Below are 15,444 nucleotides of genomic sequence, written 5' to 3'. Positions count from 1 at the left end.
TAGCTTTACCTGTTTCATGGTCTTTAATATCCACGAATTTCTTCTTCTTTCTTATAATCACCTCGACTCTATTTTTGGACACTCTGCTTTAATTTCATCCATATTTTATTAAATATAGTCACTGAACTTTTCTTCAATGAGCTTTTCCTGTAAAAGCTTGGATGGAATACAGTTCTGCTTAAGGATTCTACATTTCTTTTTATTAATACTACTAAGCCAACCAACGTACACTTCAATGAAATGTCCTTCCACTCTGCAGACAAATCAATTCATCTTCACGAGTTCAAAGCTGGTAACCATTCCACTCTAAAACCCACTGGAGATAATATTAGTGTTTTACATTACTTTTCCAGTAATTTAGGTTAGTCATAAAATGTAGTGACTGCTTTCAAATCAGTAACTCTCCAACTCAACATACCTCTCAGAAAAATCAATACTTAGGCTCTCCCAAGGATCATTGTTAGCCAAAAAAGCTAGAAGAAGGGTGGAAGATGAATTGGGCATAGCTGGAAGGCCCAGAAAGAGAGTTAGATTCAAAGGGGTGGGATTATATGAAGACCGTGACATTCAGTGTAAAGGCAATAGTGGATTCAAGGAATTAGATGAGAAAATATTTTTTGTAACCAAATTCTCTCATTTTTCTCAAACTTTAAAAGAACTAGTGGATAGATTCACGGCCAGTATTATTTGTGAAGATGACAAGAATGGAATGCTTTTTCCGTCCCAGATGACTTAACTTTTCCTATAAAAAGATATTCTAACCTCAGGGAAATTCCTAAATTCAGAAATAAGGGAAAAAGAGAATGAAAGGTGAGAGAAGGGAGTTCCATTTAGATGTGGAAGCCATAAAAGTGTGTGAGTTAATTAGGAATTTGGATAGTTGTAAAAATCAATGAGGTTAAATATAAAACAAGGAATTTTCTATAATTTGCAACTCATGACGGGGTTGTGTATATTATAGGATAATGGATGTGAGAGGCAGGAGTGGTATGTAGGACAAAACCACTAGGAAGGGTGAAATTAAGGATTTTGGAACACCTGGGTGATATAAGGCATAAGAGAATAGAGAGCCCAGTAGGAAAACATTTTTGGATAAACATGGGGAGGTTCCAGGAAGGATTTGTTTTATAGTGTTTAGAGTGACCCAATGTGTTTGGAAATGAGGCCATTTTCTTGATAAAACTACTTGACTGATGGAGTCGAAAGGTTCATTCTTAATTTGAAAACTATTTTTTCAAATGGGACTGAACATGGAGGTTCTAATATTTTGTGATGTAAATGTATTCTTATAGTATTTGGATTATAAGCAATGCTCATAGTAAAGGCAGTTTATGTAAATGTCCTCACATACTTCAATGTTGTCTAATAATTACATAATGTGTTTAATACAAATGGCTTGCAAGGTTAACATTGTATGAAAAAACAGGTATACATTTTCATTGTTGGTATTTATATGTATGTCTCATAGTACTAAAAATGAAAGTTATTTATTAATTATGTCATATAGAAATGTCAAGTTTGCTAAGTAGCAATGAAACTATGGTAACTAATCAACAATATGTATGGTTGCAACAATTGTTTAATTAAAGATTTGTGTAAAAATGGGTGGAGCACTCAGTAAAAATGTATTCAGGAGAAAATGACAATGAGGTACCAGAATAAAAAAGAAGTGTTGCAGCAGTTGGTGTTCTCCTTTTGTATTCTACATGTTTCCTTGGTGAAGTAGTGGAGGATTTGTATGTATTTTTTATATCGGATAGGAATAAGGATAACAAACTGTGCAGCACAGGAGTTATGCTTGGTTATATCGGATAGGAATAAGGATAACAAACTGTGCAGCACGGGAGTTATGCTTGGTTATATCGGATAGGAATAAGGATAACAAACTGTGCAGCACAGGAGTTATGCTTGGTTATATCGGATAGGAATAAGGATAACAAACTGTGCAGCACGGGAGTTATGCTTGGTTATATCGGATAGGAATAAGGATAACAAACTGTGCAGCACAGGAGTTATGCTTGGTTATATCGGATAGGAATAAGGATAACAAACTGTGCAGCATGGGAGTTATGCTTGGTTATATCGGATAGGAATAAGGATAACAAACTGTGCAGCATGGGAGTTATGCTTGGTTATATCGGATAGGAATAAGGATAACAAACTGTGCAGCATGGGAGTTATGCTTGGTTATATCGGATAGGAATAAGGATAACAAACTGCACAGCACGGGAGTTATGCTTGGTTATATCGGATAGGAATAAGGATAACAAACTGCACAGCATGGGAGTTATGCTTGGGTATATAGGATAGGGATAAGGATAACAAACTGCGCAGCATGGGAGTTATGCTTGGTTATATCGGATAGGAATAAGGATAACAAACTGCACTGCAGAGGAGTTATGCTTGGTTATATCGGATAGGAATAAGGATAACAAACTGTGCAGCACAGGAGTTATGCTTGGTTATATCAGATAGGAATAAGGATAACAAACTGTGCAGCATGGGAGTTATGCTTGGTTATATCGGATAGGAATAAGGATAACAAACTGTGCAGCACAGGAGTTATGCTTGGTTATATCGGATAGGAATAAGGATAACAAACTGCGCAAGCATGGGAGTTATGCTTGGTTATATCGGATAGGAATAAGGATAACAAACTGTGCAGCACGGGAGTTATGCTTGGTTATATCGGATAGGAATAAGGATAACAAACTGTGCAGCATGGGAGTTATGCTTGGTTATATCGGATAGGAATAAGGATAACAAACTGTGCAGCACGGGAGTTATGCTTGGTTATATCGGATAGGAATAAGGATAACAAACTGTGCAGCACAGGAGTTATGCTTGGTTATATCGGATAGGAATAAGGATAACAAACTGTGCAGCACGGGAGTTATGCTTGCTTATATCAGATAGGAATAAGGATAACAAACTGTGCAGCACGGGAGTTATGCTTGGTTATATTGGATAGGAATAAGGATAACAACGGGAGTTATGCTTGGTTATATCGGATAGGAGTAAGGATAACAAACTGCGCAGCACAGGAGTTATGCTTGGTTATATCGGATAGGAATAAGGATAACAAACTGTGCACCATGAGAGTTATGCTTGGTTATATTGGATAGGAATAAGGATAACAAACTGTGCAGCATGGGAGTTATGCTTGGTTATATCGGATAGGAATAAGGATAACAAACTGTGCAGCACAGGAGTTATGCTTGGTTATATCGGATAGGAATAAGGATAACAAACTGTGCAGCACAGGAGTTATGCTTGGTTATATCGGATAGGAATAAGGATAACAAACTGTGCAGCACAGGAGTTATGCTTGGTTATATCGGATAGGAATAAGGATAACAAACTGTGCAGCACAGGAGTTATGCTTGGTTATATCGGATAGGAATAAGGATAACAAACTGTGCAGCATGGGAGTTATGCTTGGTTATATCGGATAGGAATAAGGATAACAAACTGTGCAGCACGGGAGTTATGCTTGGTTATATCGGATAGGAATAAGGATAACAAACTGTGCAGCATGGGAGTTATGCTTGGTTATATCGGATAGGAATAAGGATAACAAACTGTGCAGCATGGGAGTTATGCTTGGTTATATCGGATAGGAATAAGGATAACAAACTGTGAAGCAGTTATGCTTGGTTATATCCTATAGGAATAAGGATAACAAACTGCGCAGCATGGGAGTTATGCTTGGTTATATCGGATAGGAATAAGGATAACAAACTGTGCAGCATGGGAGTTATGCTTGGTTATATCGGATAGGAGTAAGGATAACAAACTGCGCAGCACAGGAGTTATGCTTGGTTATATCGGATAGGAATAAGGATAACAAACTGCACAGCACAGGAGTTATGCTTGGTTATATCGGATAGGAATAAGGATAACAAACTGTGCAGCATGGGAGTTATGCTTGGTTATATCGGATAGGAATAAGGATAACAAACTGTGCAGCAGTTATGCTTGGTTATATCGGATAGGAATAAGGATAACAAACTGTGCAGCATGGGAGTTATGCTTGGTTATATCGGATAGGAATAAGGATAACAAACTGTGCAGCACGGGAGTTATGCTTGGTTATATCGGATAGGAATAAGGATAACAAACTGTGCAGCATGGGAGTTATGCTTGGTTATATCGGATAGGAATAAGGATAACAAACTGTGCAGCATGGGAGTTATGCTTGGTTATATCGGATAGGAATAAGGATAACAAACTGTGCAGCATGGGAGTTATGTTTGGTTATATCGGATAGGAATAAGGAAAACAAACTGCACGGGAGTTATGCTTGGTTATATCGGATAGGAATAAGGATAACAAACTGTGCAGCACAGGAGTTATGCTTGGTTATATCGGATAGGAATAAGGATAACAAACTGTGCAGCATGGGAGTTATGCTTGGTTATATCGGATAGGAATAAGGATAACAAACTGTGCAGCACGGGAGTTATGCTTGGTTATATCGGATAGGAATAAGGATAACAAACTGTGCAGCATGGGAGTTATGCTTGGTTATATCGGATAGGAATAAGGATAACAAACTGTGCAGCATGGGAGTTATGCTTGGTTATATCGGATAGGAATAAGGATAACAAACTGTGCAGCACAGGAGTTATGCTTGGTTATATCGGATAGGAATAAGGATAACAAACTGTGCAGCACGGGAGTTATGCTTGGTTATATTGGATTGGAATAAGGATAACAAACTGCACTGCATGGGAGTTATGCTTGGTTATATCGGATAGGAATAAGGATAACAAACTGTGCAGCATGGGAGTTATGCTTGGTTATATCGGATAGGAATAAGGATAACAAACTGTGCAGCACAGGAGTTATGCTTGGTTATATCGGATAGGAATAAGGATAACAAACTGTGCAGCATGGGAGTTATGCTTGGTTATATCGGATAGGAATAAGGATAACAAACTGTGCAGCACAGGAGTTATGCTTGGTTATATCGGATAGGAATAAGGATAACAAACTGTGCAGCATGGGAGTTATGCTTGGTTATATCGGATAGGAATAAGGATAACAAACTGCGCAGCACGGGAGTTATGCTTGGTTATATCCTATAGGAATAAGGATAACAAACTGCGCAGATGGGAGTTATGCTTGGTTATATCGGATAAGAAAAAGGATAACAAACTGTGCAGCACAGGAGTTATGCTTGGTTATATCGGATAGGAATAAGGATAACAAACTGTGCAGCATGGGAGTTATGCTTGGTTATATCGGATAGGAATAAGGATAACAAACTGTGCAGCACAGGAGTTATGCTTGGTTATATCGGATAGGAATAAGGATAACAAACTGTGCAGCACAGGAGTTATGCTTGGTTATATCGGATAGGAATAAGGATAACAAACTGTGCAGCACAGGAGTTATGCTTGGTTATATCGGATAGGAATAAGGATAACAAACTGTGCAGCACGGGAGTTATGCTTGGTTATATCGGATAGGAATAAGGATAACAAACTGTGCAGCATGGGAGTTATGCTTGGTTATATCGGATAGGAATAAGGATAACAAACTGTGCAGCATGGGAGTTATGCTTGGTTATATCGGATAGGAATAAGGATAACAAACTGTGCAGCACGGGAGTTATGCTTGGTTATATCGGATAGGAATAAGGATAACAAACTGTGCAGCATGGGAGTTATGCTTGGTTATATCAGATAGGAATAAGGATAACAAACTGTGAAGCAGTTATGCTTGTTTATATCCTATAGGAATAAGGAAAACAAACTGTGCAGCACGGGAGTTATGCTTGGTTATATCGGATAGGAATAAGGATAACAAACTGTGCAGCACAGGAGTTATGCTTGGTTATATCGGATAGGAATAAGGATAACAAACTGCACTGCACGGGAGTTATGCTTGGTTATATCGGATAGGAATAAGGATAACAAACTGTGCAGCATGGGAGTTATGCTTGGTTATATCGGATAGGAATAAGGATAACAAACTGTGCAGCACGGGAGTTATGCTTGGTTATATCGGATAGGAATAAGGATAACAAACTGTGCAGCATTGGGTTATGCTTGGTTATATCGGATAGGAATAAGGATAACAAACTGTGCAGCATGGGAGTGATACTTGGTTATATCGGATAGGAATAAGGAAAACAAACTGCGCAGAACGGCAGTTATGCTTGGCTATATCGGATAGGAATAAGGATAACAAACTGTGCAGCACGGGAGTGATGCTTGGTTATATTGGATTGGAATAAGGATAACAAACTGCACTGCATGGGAGTTATGCTTGGTTATATCGGATAGGAATAAGGATAACAAACTGTGCAGCATGGGAGTTATGCTTGGTTATATCGGATAGGAATAAGGATAACAAACTGTGCAGCATGGGAGTTATGCTTGGTTATATCGGATAGGAATAAGGATAACAAACTGTGCAGCACGGGAGTTATGCTTGGTTATATCGGATAGGAATAAGGATAACAAACTGTGCAGCACAGGAGTTATGCTTGGTTATATCGGATAGGAATAAGGATAACAAAGGATACAAACTGTTATGCTTGGAATAAGGATAAGGATAACAAACTGTGCAGCATGGGAGTTATGCTTGGTTATATCGGATAGGAATAAGGATAACAAACTGTGCAACACGGCAGTTATGCTTGGTTATATCGGATAGGAATAAGGATAACAAACTGTGCAGCAGGGGAGTTATGCAGGGTTATATCGGATAGGAATAACAAACTGGGAGTTATGCTTGGTTAAATAAGATAGGAAAAGGATAACAGGAGTTATTGGTTATATCGGATAGGAGTAAAGATAACAAACTTTGCAGCACAGGAGTTATGCTTGGTTATATCGGATAGGAATAAGGATAACAAACTGTGCAGCATGGGAGTTATGCTTGGTTATATCGGATAGGAATAAGGATAACAAACTGTGCAGCACGGGAGTTATGCTTAGCCAGATCGGACAGGAATAAGGATAACAAACTGTGCAGCACGGGAGTTATGCTTGGTTATATCGGATAGGAATAAGGATAACAAACTGCGCAGCATGGGAGTTATGCTTGGTTATATCCTATAGGAATAAGGATAACAAACTGCGCAGCATGGGAGTTATGCTTGGTTATATCGGATAAGAAAAAGGATAACAAACTGTGCAGTACAGGAGTTATGCTTGGTTATATCCGATAGGAATAAGGATAACAAACTGTGACCAATGAGAGTTATGCTTGGTTATATTGGATAGGAATAAGGATAACAAACTGCGCAGAATGTAGTTATGCTTGGTTATATCGGATAGGAATAAGGATAACAAACTGTGCAGCACAGGAGTTATGCTTGGTTATATCGGATAGGAATAAGGATAACAAACTGTGCAGCAATGGAGTTATGCTTGGTTATATCAGATAGGAATAAGGATAACAAACTGTGCAGCATGGGAGTTATGCTTGGTTATATCGGATAGGAATAAGGATAACAAACTGTGCAGCATGGGAGTTATGCTTGGTTATATCGGATAGGAATAAGGATAACAAACTGCGCAGCAATGCTTGGTTATATCGGATAGGAATAAGGATAACAAACTGTGCAGCACAGGAGTTATGCTTGGTTATATCGGATAGGAATAAGGATAACAAACTGTGCAGCACGGGAGTTATGCTTGGTTATATCGGATAGGAATAAGGATAACAAACTGTGCAGCACAGGAGTTATGCTTGGTTATATCGGATAGGAATAAGAATAACAAACTGAGCAGCAATGGTTATATCAGATAGGAATAAGGATAACAAACTGTGCAGCATGGGAGTTATGCTTGGTTATATCGGATAGGAATAAGGATAACAAACTGCGCAGGAGTTATGTTTTGTTATATCGGATAAGAATAAGGATAACAAACTGTGCAGCACGGGAGTTATCCTTGGCTACATAGGATAGGAATAAGGATAACAAACTGCAGCATGGGAGTGATGCTTGGTTATATCGGATAGGAATAAGATAACAAACTGTGCAGCACAGGAGTTATGCTTGGTTATATCCGATAGGAATAAGGATAACAAACTTTGCAGCACGGGAGTATGTTTGGTTATATCGGATAGGAATAAGGATAACAAACTGTGCAGCACAGGAGTTATGCTTGGTTATATCGGATAGGAATAAGGATAACAAACTGTGCAGCACAGGAGTTATGCTTGGTTATATCGGATAGGAATAAGGATAACAAACTGTGCAGCACAGGAGTTATGCTTGGTTATATCGGATAGGAATAAGGATAACAAACTGTGCAGCACGGGAGTTATGCTTGGTTATATCGGATAGGAATAAGGATAACAAACTGTGCACCATGAGTTATGCTTGGTTATATCGGATAGGAATAAGGATAACAAACTGTGCAGCACGGGAGTTATGCTTGGTTATATCGGATAGGAATAAGGATAACAAACTGTGCAGCACAGGAGTTATGCTTGGTTATATCGGATAGGAATAAGGATAACAAACTGTGAAGCAGTTATGCTTGGTTATATCGGATAGGAATAAGGATAACAAACTGTGCAGCACAGGAGTTATGCTTGGTTATATCGGATAGGAATAAGGATAACAAACTGTGCAGCATGGGAGTTATGCTTGGTTATATATCGGATAGGAATAAGGATAACAAACTGTGCAGCACAGGAGTTATGCTTGGTTATATCGGATAGGAATAAGGATAACAAACTGTGCAGCACGGGAGTTATGCTTGGTTATATCGGATAGGAATAAGGATAACAAACTGTGCAGCACAGGAGTTATGCTTGGTTATATCGGATAGGAATAAGGATAACAAACTGTGCAGCATGGGAGTTATGCTTGGTTATATCGGATAGGAATAAGGATAACAAACTGTGCAGCACAGGAGTTATGCTTGGTTATATCGGATAGGAATAAGGATAACAAACTGCACTGCAGAGGAGTTATGCTTGGCTATATTGGATAGGAATAAGGATAACAAACTGTGCAGCACGGGAGTTATGCTTGGTTATATCGGATAGGAATAAGGATAACAAACTGTGCAGCATGGGAGTTATGCTTGGTTATATCGGATAGGAATAAGGATAACAAACTGTGCAGCATGGGAGTTATGCTTGGTTATATCGGATAGGAATAAGGATAACAAACTGTGCAGCACAGGAGTTATGCTTGGTTATATCGGATAGGAATAAGGATAACAAACTGCACTGCACAGGAGTTATGCTTGGTTATATCGGATAGGAATAAGGATAACAAACTGTGCAGCATGGGAGTTATGCTTGGTTATATCGGATAGGAATAAGGATAACAAACTGCGCAGCATGGGAGTTATGCTTGGTTATATCGGATAGGAATAAGAATAACAAACTGAGCAGCAATGGTTATATCAGATAGGAATAAGGATAACAAACTGTGCAGCATGGGAGTTATGCTTGGTTATATCGGATAGGAATAAGGATAACAAACTGTGCAGCACAGGAGTTATGCTTGGTTATATCGGATAGGAATAAGGATAACAAACTGTGCAGCACAGGAGTTATGCTTGGTTATATCGGATAGGAATAAGGATAACAAACTGTGCAGCACAGGAGTTATGCTTGGTTATATCGGATAGGAATAAGGATAACAAACTGTGCAGCATGGGAGTTATGCTTGGTTATATCGGATAGGAATAAGGATAACAAACTGTGCAGCACAGGAGTTATGCTTGGTTATATCGGATAGGAATAAGGATAACAAACTGTGCAGCACAGGAGTTATGCTTGGTTATATCGGATAGGAATAAGGATAACAAACTGTGCAGCACAGGAGTTATGCTTGGTTATATCGGATAGGAATAAGGATAACAAACTGTGCAGCACGGGAGTTATGCTTGGTTATATCGGATAGGAATAAGGATAACAAACTGTGCAGAACGGGAGTTATGCTTGGTTATATCGGATAGGAATAAGGATAACAAACTGTGCAGCACAGGAGTTATGCTTGGTTATATCGGATAGGAATAAGGATAACAAACTGTGCAGCACAGGAGTTATGCTTGGTTATATCGGATAGGAATAAGGATAACAAACTGTGCAGCATGGGAGTTATGCTTGGTTATATCGGATAGGAATAAGGATAACAAACTGTGCAGCACAGGAGTTATGCTTGGTTATATCGGATAGGAATAAGGATAACAAACTGTGCAGCACAGGAGTTATGCTTGGTTATATCGGATAGGAATAAGGATAACAAACTGTGCAGCATGGGAGTTATGCTTGGTTATATCGGATAGGAATAAGGATAACAAACTGTGCAGCATGGGAGTTATGCTTGGTTATATCGGATAGGAATAAGGATAACAAACTGTGCAGCACAGGAGTTATGCTTGGTTATATCGGATAGGAATAAGGATAACAAACTGTGCAGCACAGGAGTTATGCTTGGTTATATCGGATAGGAATAAGGATAACAAACTGTGCAGCACAGGAGTTATGCTTGGTTATATCGGATAGGAATAAGGATAACAAACTGTGCAGCATGGGAGTTATGCTTGGTTATATCGGATAGGAATAAGGATAACAAACTGTGCAGCACAGGAGTTATGCTTGGTTATATCGGATAGGAATAAGGATAACAAACTGTGCAGCACAGGAGTTATGCTTGGTTATATCGGATAGGAATAAGGATAACAAACTGTGCAGCACGGGAGTTATGCTTGGTTATATCGGATAGGAATAAGGATAACAAACTGTGCAGCACAGGAGTTATGCTTGGTTATATCGGATAGGAATAAGGATAACAAACTGTGCAGCACAGGAGTTATGCTTGGTTATATCGGATAGGAATAAGGATAACAAACTGTGCAGCATGGGAGTTATGCTTGGTTATATCGGATAGGAATAAGGATAACAAACTGTGCAGCACGGGAGTTATGCTTGGTTATATCGGATAGGAATAAGGATAACAAACTGTGCAGCATGGGAGTTATGCTTGGTTATATCGGATAGGAATAAGGATAACAAACTGTGCACCCGGGGAGTTATGCTTGGTTATATCGGATAGGAATAAGGATAACAAACTGTGCAGCACGGGAGTTATGCTTGGTTATATCGGATAGGAATAAGGATAACAAACTGCGCAGCATGACGGTTATGCTTGGTTATATCGGATAGGAATAAGGATAACAAACTGTGCAGCACAGGAGTTATGCTTGGTTATATCGGATAGGAATAAGGATAACAAACTGTGCAGCACAGGAGTTATGCTTGGTTATATCGGATAGGAATAAGGATAACAAACTGTGCAGCACAGGAGTTATGCTTGGTTATATCGGATAGGAATAAGGATAACAAACTGTGCAGCATGGGAGTTATGCTTGGTTATATCGGATAGGAATAAGGATAACAAACTGTGCAGCATGGGAGTTATGCTTGGTTATATCGGATAGGAATAAGGATAACAAACTGTGCAGCATGGGAGTTATGCTTGGTTATATCGGATAGGAATAAGGATAACAAACTGTGCAGCACGGGAGTTATGCTTGGTTATATCGGATAGGAATAAGGATAACAAACTGTGCAGCACAGGGAGTTATGCTTGGTTATATCGGATAGGAATAAGGATAACAAACTGTGCAGCACAGGAGTTATGCTTGGTTATATCGGATAGGAATAAGGATAACAAACTGCACAGCAGGAGTTATGCTTGGATATTGGATAGGAATAAGGATAACAAACTGTGCAGCACAGGAGTTATGCTTGGTTATATCGGATAGGAATAAGGATAACAAACTGTGCAGCACAGGAGTTATGCTTGGTTATATCGGATAGGAATAAGGATAACAAACTGTGCAGCATGGGAGTTATGCTTGGTTATATCGGATAGGAATAAGGATAACAAACTGTGCAGCACAGGAGTTATGCTTGGTTATATCGGATAGGAATAAGGATAACAAACTGTGCAGCATGGGAGTTATGCTTGGTTATATCGGATAGGAATAAGGATAACAAACAGCACGGGAGTTATGCTTGGTTATATCGGATTGGAATAAGGTTAACTAACTCTGCAGCATGGGAGTTATGCTTGGTTATATCGGATAGGAATAAAGATAACAAACTTAGCAGCAGAGGAGTATTGCTTGGTTATATCGGATAGGAATAAGGATAACAAACTGTGCAGCATGGGAGTTATGCTTGGTTATATCGGATAGGAATAAGGATAACAAACTGTGCAGCATGGGAGTTATGCTTGGTTATATCGGATAGGAATAAGGATAACAAACTGTGCAGCACAGGAGTTATGCTTGGTTATATCGGATAGGAATAAGGATAACAAACTGTGCAGCACGGGAGTTATGCTTGGTTATATCGGATAGGAATAAGGATAACAAACTGTGCAGCACAGGAGTTATGCTTGGTTATATCGGATAGGAATAAGGATAACAAACTGTGCAGCATGGGAGTTATGCTTGGTTATATCGGATAGGAATAAGGATAACAAACTGTGAAGCACGGGAGTTATGCTTGGTTATATCCTATAGGAATAAGGAAAACAAACTGCACTGCACGGGAGTTATGCTTGGTTATATCGGATAGGAATAAGGATAACAAACTGTGCAGCATGGGAGTTATGCTTGGTTATATCGGATAGGAATAAGGATAACAAACTGTGCAGCACAGGAGTTATGCTTGGTTATATCGGATAGGAATAAGGATAACAAACTGTGCAGCATGGGAGTTATGCTTGGTTATATCGGATAGGAATAAGGATAACAAACTGCGCAGCATGTAGTTATGCTTGGTTATATCGGATAGGAATAAGGATAACAAACTGTGCAGCATGGGAGTTATGCTTGGTTATATCGGATAGGAATAAGGATAACAAACTGTGCAGCATGGGAGTTATGCTTGGTTATATCGGATAGGAATAAGGATAACAAACTGTGCAGCATGGGAGTTATGCTTGGTTATATCGGATAGGAATAAGGATAACAAACTGTGCAGCATGGGAGTTATGCTTGGTTATATCGGATAGGAATAAGGATAACAAACTGCGCAGAATGTAGTTATGCTTGGTTATATCGGATAGGAATAAGGATAACAAACTGTGCACCATGAGAGTTATGCTTGGTTATATTGGATAGGAATAAGGATAACAAACTGTGCAGCACGGGAGTTATGCTTGGTTATATCGGATAGGAATAAGGATAACAAACTGTGCAACACGGGAGTTATGCTTGGTTATATCGGATAGGAAGAAGGATAACAAACTGCGCAAAAGGAGTTATGCTTGGTTATATCGGATAGGAATAAGGATAACAAACTGTGCAGCACAGGAGTTATGCTTGGTTATATCGGATAGGAATAAGGATAACAAACTGTGCAGCACAGGAGTTATGCTTGGTTATATCGGATAGGAATAAGGATAACAAACTGTGCAGCACAGGAGTTATGCTTGGTTATATCGGATAGGAATAAGGATAACAAACTGTGCAGCATGGGAGTTATGCTTGGTTATATCGGATAGGAATAAGGATAACAAACTGTGCAGCATGGGAGTTATGCTTGGTTATATCGGATAGGAATAAGGATAACAAACTGCACTGCAGAGGAGTTATGCTTGGCTATATTGGATAGGAATAAGGATAACAAACTGTGCAGCACAGGAGTTATGCTTGGTTATATCGGATAGGAATAAGGATAACAAACTGTGCAGCATGGGAGTTATGCTTGGTTATATCGGATAGGAATAAGGATAACAAACTGTGCAGCACAGGAGTTATGCTTGGTTATATCGGATAGGAATAAGGATAACAAACTGTGAAGCAGTTATGCTTGGTTATATCGGATAAGAAAAAGGATAACAAACTGTGCAGTACAGGAGTTATGCTTGGTTATATCGGATAGGAATAAGGATAACAAACTGCGCAGCATGGGAGTTATGCTTGGTTATATCGGATAGGAATAAGGATAACAAACTGTGCAGCACGGGAGTTATGCTTGGTTATATCGGATAGGAGTAAGGATAACAAACTGCGCAGCACAGGAGTTATGCTTGGTTATATCGGATAGGAATAAGGATAACAAACTGTGCAGCATGGGAGTTATGCTTGGTTATATCGGATAGGAATAAGGATAACAAACTGTGCAGCACAGGAGTTATGCTTGGTTATATCGGATAGGAATAAGGATAACAAACTGTGCAGCACAGGAGTTATGCTTGGTTATATCGGATAGGAATAAGGATAACAAACTGTGCAGCATGGGAGTTATGCTTGGTTATATCGGATAGGAATAAGGATAACAAACTGTGCAGCACAGGAGTTATGCTTGGTTATATCGGATAGGAATAAGGATAACAAACTGTGCAGCATGGGAGTTATGCTTTTTTTATATCGGATAGGAATAAGGATAACAAACTGTGCAGCACAGGAGTTATGCTTGGTTATATCGGATAGGAATAAGGATAACAAACTGTGCAGCATGGGAGTTATGCTTGGTTATATCGGATAGGAATAAGGATAACAAACTGTGCAGCATGGGAGTTATGCTTGGTTATATCGGATAGGAATAAGGATAACAAACTGTGCAGCACAGGAGTTATGCTTGGTTATATCGGATAGGAATAAGGATAACAAACTGTGCAGCAGGAGTTATGCTTGGTTATATCGGATAGGAATAAGGATAACAAACTGTGCAGCACAGGAGTTATGCTTGGTTATATCGGATAGGAATAAGGATAACAAACTGTGCAGCACAGGAGTTATGCTTGGTTATATCGGATAGGAATAAGGATAACAAACTGTGCAGCACTGGAATTATGCTTGGTTATATTGGATAGAAATAAGGATAACAAACTGCGCAGCATGGGAGTTATGCTTGGTTATATCGGATAGGAATAAGGATAACAAACTGCGCAGCATGGGAGTTATGCTTGGTTATATCGGATAGGAATAAGGATAACAAACTGTGCAGCATGGGAGTTATGCTTGGTTATATCGGATAGGAATAAGGATAACAAACTGTGCAGCATGGGAGTTATGCTTGGTTATATCGGATAGGAATAAGGATAACAAATGCACAGCATGGGAGTTATGCTTGGTTATATCGGATAGGAATAAGGATAACAAACTGTGCAGCACAGGAGTTATGCTTGGTTATATCGGATAGGAATAAGGATAACAAACTGTGCAGCACAGGAGTTATGCTTGGTTATATCGGATAGGAATAAGGATAACAAACTGTGCAGCACGGGAGTTATGCTTGGTTATATCGGATAGGAATAAGGATAACAAACTGTGCAGCATGGGAGTTATGCTTGGTTATATCGGATAGGAATAAGGATAACAAACTGTGCAGCACAGGAGTTATGCTTGGTTATATCGGATAGGAATAAGGATAACAAACTGTGCAGCATGGGAGTTATGCTTGGTTATATCGGATAGGAATAAGGATAACAAAACTTTT

This window comes from Protopterus annectens, chromosome 2.part0, assembly GCF_019279795.1.
Source record: "Protopterus annectens isolate FY-2018-M chromosome 2.part0, PAN1.0, whole genome shotgun sequence".
Classification (NCBI taxonomy): domain Eukaryota; kingdom Metazoa; phylum Chordata; order Ceratodontiformes; family Protopteridae; genus Protopterus; species Protopterus annectens.
Note: the sequence above shows the minus strand (reverse complement) of the source record.